This window comes from Antechinus flavipes, chromosome 1 (assembly GCF_016432865.1).
Source record: "Antechinus flavipes isolate AdamAnt ecotype Samford, QLD, Australia chromosome 1, AdamAnt_v2, whole genome shotgun sequence".
NCBI classification, from domain to species: Eukaryota; Metazoa; Chordata; class Mammalia; order Dasyuromorphia; family Dasyuridae; genus Antechinus; species Antechinus flavipes.
The window spans coordinates 208,258,757-208,264,756 of record NC_067398.1 but is presented as its reverse complement, the minus strand read 5'-3'; positions in this window follow the sequence as shown (position 1 = coordinate 208,264,756).

The window sequence follows — 6,000 nt, the reverse complement described above, 5'->3', positions numbered from 1 at the left end:
CTCTAGATAGTAGGCCACGACACCATTATCTATAGACCTAAATATAGGTCATATTTCTAAAATAAAATCTCTTGGAAAGAGAAAAAGCATATATGTATAAAATAGAAATAATATAAATGGGTAGGCTATGTCTTAAATTTTATATGAGGCAAAATAAGGAAAAAATATGTATTATATTTGAAACCTCTGTGGTAGACATCTTGGTAGGTAATGTTAGAATTGGAATCCAGAAGAATTTATTCTTTAAATTAATTTATTTAATAAATAAAATAAATAGATTTATCAATATATTATTATTAAGAATGACAATAAATAATAATAAATTATTAATATATTAAATAAATAGATGCTTTAGTACTTACTGAGCAGATCACTTGCTCTCTTTAAGCCACAGTTTCTTTATCTGTTAAATGGCAATAATGATAGCACCTAGCTCTTTGGATTGTTTTGAGGATCAAATGAGATAAAACATGTAAAGTGTTTTGTAAAACTTAACACTTTTTTCTTTTAATAGTATTTTTTCTCCAAATACATACAAAGATAGTTTTCAACACTCACCTTTGCAAAACCTTGTTTTCCAAATTTTTCTCCCTCTCTTCCCCTCTCCCCCTTCCCAAGACAGGTAGCAATCCGATATAGATTAATTATGTGCAGTTCTTCTGAAAATATGTCCATATTCATCATGCTGCACACACACAAAAATCAGATCAAAAGAAAAAGAAGGCCAGAGAGGAAAAAACAAACATATAGCAACAATAATAAAAAGGTGAAAATACTATGCTTTAATCCACATTCAGTTTACATAGTTCCTTCCCTGGATGTGGATTTTGAACATTTGGAGGTTGGTATCCGTCACAAGCCTATTCAAATTGCCTTGAATCACCTTATTTATACTCTTTTTGATGATCATAATGAAGGAAAGAGGATAAACTGAAATATGAAGCTCTGATTTTGAAGCCTGGTCTATTTGACACCTGGGTGACTTTGGATAACATTTCTTTACTTCCCTCACCTTAGAATCCTCATTTGTTACATGGACATTGGAATAGACAATCATTAAGGTACCTTGTGGCTCAAAATGTGAAAGTCGTAATTAACATCACCATTTAATAATAAATAACAATTTTTGAAATCTGTATTAGTTTCATTACTTATGATGGACCCATCACAGTCCAGAGGGAATTTAGAATCTAAGCTATGTAAATACTCATAACTATTATTTTATTCACTTTTATATATCAGTCAATAAGCATTTACTTTGCAACTAGGTGCAAAGACATTGGGGATACAAAGACTGAAATGAAATGGCTCCTGTTTCCAAGGAAGCAACGTGTATAAGAACAAATATACCAGTTAATTTAGTAAGAGAAGTGTTGGCAGGTAGATTGGGGGGGAAGGGAGGAAGAGAATCAAGAAAGGCTTATTGTGGGAGAGGGTAATTGAACTTTGAAAGAAGCTGGGAATTTTGGAAAGGCCATCCTTCCCTCCTTGCTGAAGACCTTTTGGTCTTCCCAGAACCTATTTAGGCAGTTTGGTTGCTCACATGAGAAGAGCTACCACTGTAACTGACTTTGAGGTGAGATGGAGGACACTACCAGTGTCCTGCCTCCTTCAGGTTTTACCATCTCCTGTACCTTTATACTTTGCAGACTTGCACTCTAATATGACCTACTGACTTAGCCTAAGGACCTGTAAACAATGTTACCTGCCTGCCTCTGAACTTGTAGAACTCCTAGGTTTTTACATCTGCCTTATAGCTGAACTTTCTCTTGCATTTTTTTTTTTTTTGAGAGCAGAGGTTGTCTTTTTGCAATTTCATTGCTTAGTACAGTACTTAGCACATAAGATAACCCATCATTCGTTTATTTAAGAGTTAGAGAAGTGAGAAAGTGCCTGGGAAACAGTTTATGCAAAACAGAAGATACAATGTCATTTGTGAGGAGCAGCTAGAGGACCAATTTCACTGGTCTGTGAACCCTGGGAAAGAATTTCAGAAGAAAATTGCAAAAGTAGATCAAATGAAGATTAGAAAGAACTTTAGATCCTTAAACATAAAGGTTTGTATTTAATACTAGTGGTACTAGGGAGCCATTGAAATTTATTGAGTATGGAAGTGACATGGTCAGACCTGTACTTCCAGAATATCACTTTGGCAGTGCAGTGGAAATGGATTAAAGAGGAGAGAGACTCTATATGTTCTCCTCTGTTAACCTTTGAGCAGTTGTACAAGATTAACTGTTAAACTCATAAATTAGTTTTAGTTTTTTCTTATTATGTATATGTCTCTTCTAATTTTTTCAGTTTACAAGGGTAGATGTGTTTGACTACATGCCTGATATTTAAGTACAATTTAGTAATTTTAAGTAAAATTTTAGCACGCATTCTAGATTTAAGTTGATAGGCTCAATCACCCATTCTTATTGTTTGCCACCTGCTGTGTTAAGGACCGGAGAAGATAAGTAGAGAAGATCAGTCAGTCTTGGAAATTTGCCTCAGTGCAAACTGAGTATGGAGGATGAAGATTTGGGAGCCTGTGGGAATTGATTTGGGTAACTGGACAATAGACTAAGCTATTGATAAAAGCTTTAAGGATAGATTTTGTCAAGTATAAGACACAAGAATTGTGGCTATTGCTGAGTATCTGGATAGATGAGGGGAACCAAATGAGCAAGCAACTACTATTTTTTTTTTTTTTTTGGTAATAGTAAAAGGGGGCTATGGCATAGTGTTATCAAAATATATATATTTTAAAAATCCCACCAAATACTTTGGCATTGCTGGATGGACACAGGATAAAATTGATGGAGAAAAAAGGACAAATGTTGCCTTGGTTAAGATCTGTTTGGTTGGAGATGCAGAGTATTGATATTGATGAAATCAAAGATCTATTGAAGTAATACAGTGCTTTAAAGTAATAGTGTCAAACTCAAGCAGAAACAGGGGTCACTGACTGTACATAAGAATCTTGCAGGTTGCATATTTGTTTATTTTTTAAAATGGACCATTATCTATACCTATTTTTAGTTTTTTTAATTAAATACTTCCCAATTATACTTTAATATTGTCCTGGCTGTAGTAGGGAGTATTATGGGTTGCCTGTAGCTCTGGACAGTGTGTTTGACATGTGGGCATTAAAAGACTTAGATATATTTCATTTTCCCCACTGCCAATTTTGCAATATAAATACACAGAAAAAATTTATCTTCTACGCTCCAAATTTGGATTAAGAACTTAACAAAATTTACATCTGTAAACATGTGACCTCTCATTGACAGAATTTCTTGAAAATTGGAGTTGAAAGGTGAACAAATCTATACATTTTAAGGAATGTAGTTACTTTTGCTTTAAAGAGCCTAGAGATATGCATGTCTAATTATGGGTAAAAGATGGGGAGTTAAAGCAGGTTGGAGGTTCAGGATAAATTTTGATTCAAAGTAGAATCAAGAACAGAAACATTGTTTAGGGGTGGAAGTAAGGAGCAGATGGGATGCTGATCCAAATAGGTGTCATGATACGCAATAAACACTTTCTGCTTCTTTACCCCAGTCTCATATTTAAAACCTTGCTTCTCTCATCTTCTCCATCTAGTATTTTCATGCTGCTTTTCCCAACAGGGTGAATGATAAAAAGTTCTATTGTTCAGTCAACTAACATATTAAGTGCCCCAGAAATTCAGATGCAAAAATGAAATTGCTCCTGCTCTCTTACATTCTTTTGAGAAAGACATTTATGTATTTATACATACACAAATATGTATAGATAAAAAAAGTAATTTTTGGAGGAAAGGCATGGAGTAGCTAGTTTCATGTAACAGTAGCACTTGAATCTAGTTCTGAAAGAAGCCCTCCTAAGAGGCAGTAGTGAGAAGAGAGTGCAGTCCTCAGTGCACTGGGAATAGTCGGTGTAAAGGCAGAGACATGAGAGATGTGAGGAGCCATAAGAAGATCAAATTGTGAAGAGTAATATGACAGGAATCTCAAAAAGTAATTTGGGGTCACACTGTGAAGGATTTCCTTTGCCAAACAAAGGTTTTGGTATTTATTTGATCCTTCATCAATAATTAAAGATTTTAAAATGGTTATTCCTTTTCTTAAAAAGTCATACACAAATAAGACGAATGTATTACTGATGGTGGCAAGTTTTTCCCCATTGAAAATTAATATTTGATGATTTGTTTGGAGCTGTGAAACCTTAAAGCTTTCTTATACTATTTCATGTACCCTTCCTAGGCCTTTGGTTCTTCTCTGTAAAATGAAGTATATAGTTAGCCCTACATTTTAGGAAAATGATTTTGGCATCTAAGGTAAGAGTAGATTATATAAGGGAGATATTTGAGATATAACTAACTATTTAGAAGGCTATTCCAGTAGTACAGATAAGAGGTGATAAGAAACTGAAGTAAAGTGGTACTCACTAAGTGAGAAAGGGATATACATGTAAGAGAAATGTTGTGGAGATAACAATTGGTTTTGTCAACTGATTGACTTTGTGAGCTTAGGGAGAGTGAGGAGTCAAACATAACAACCCTTAATTGTGAACATTGGTTCCTGGGAGAATGATTACACCATTGAAAATAATATGTAAGTTTGAAAGAGGAATGGGATTTTTGGGAAAGATAACATAATTAAATTTTGTTCTGTTGCAGATCTATAACTCCTACATTCCAGCCATTCTTCTTCTTCTTCTTCTTTTTTTTTAAGTATTTTATTTTTCCAAATACGTGTAAAGATAGTTTTCAACATTCATTTTTGCAAAACCTTTTTTGCAGATTTTTCTCCCTCTCTTTTCCCAAGATAGCAAGCAGTCTGATATAGGTTAAACATGTATAATTCTTTTAAACATGTTTCTATATTTGCCAAATTGTGCAAGAAAAATCATATCAAAAAGGGAAAAAAAAACCCACGAGAAATAATAATTAAAAAAACCAACCAACCAACAATCATCAGTAACATCAACAAAAGGTGAAAACATGCTTCCATGTGTAAGGCCTTTTTCCGTCTCAGGTCTATTGGAATAGTCTTGAATTACCTCATTGTTGAAAAGAGCCAAGTGCATCACAGTTGATCATCACATAATCTTGTTCCTATGTACAGTGTTCTTTTAGTTCTACTCACTTCACTTAGCTTCAGTTCTTGTCTTTCCAGGCTTTTCTGAAATTAGCCATTCATTATTTCTTATCGAACAATAATATTTCATTATATTTATATACCATAATTTACTCAGCTGTTCCCCAAATGATGGGCATCCACTCAGTTTCTAGTTCCTTGCCACTACAAGAAGAGTCTGACCATTATTCTTATATTTGGTTCCTCTAGAACCTTGGATCCCTATCCCTAGAACCACCATGGTCTCTGATAGGTGAGCTTGCCCAGGACCCCCATTCCATTTTCAGCCCATGTTTCTGTGTATAACCTCATATCTCTTCTAACTCCCTGTTATATGATACCTTTCCCTTAGTAGAATATAAATTTCTTGAGGCTAAGGGCTAGATCTTGCTTTTATTTGTTTCTCCAGTTCTCTGTCTGCCTGATGGTCTATTATGAAGGGGTTCATGTTCACTGGTCATTGCTCACTGTAGCCAACGATTGATCTGGGTACAGGGGGTTACTGTGCTTCAAGTTAATTTTCCTAATGATCCCTTTCCTTTTGCTGTAGGGTTCCCAGATTTATAGTTAGGTCAGAACTACCTTGAGAGCTGGCACTTGTCATAGAAATTGAATTTGGCAGCTTACAGAGTAGGAGAGCATTGAATAGAGGAATGTTGGAGGATATAGTTAGGTACTACTCCATTGGGAATAAGGCTTTATTTTCGGCTTTTTTCTGGGAGAATAAATGGTACCTATTTTTCCATCTTCTGATTTATTATCACTTTTTAGGATCATACCATGATTACCATTTTGGAAGACCACCAAAGGTCCCTTCTAATTTTAAATCTAAAGATTTTCTTGGCATCTACCTTTAACATTGAAGGAAAGTTCAGTTTGTCATTGAGATCAGTCC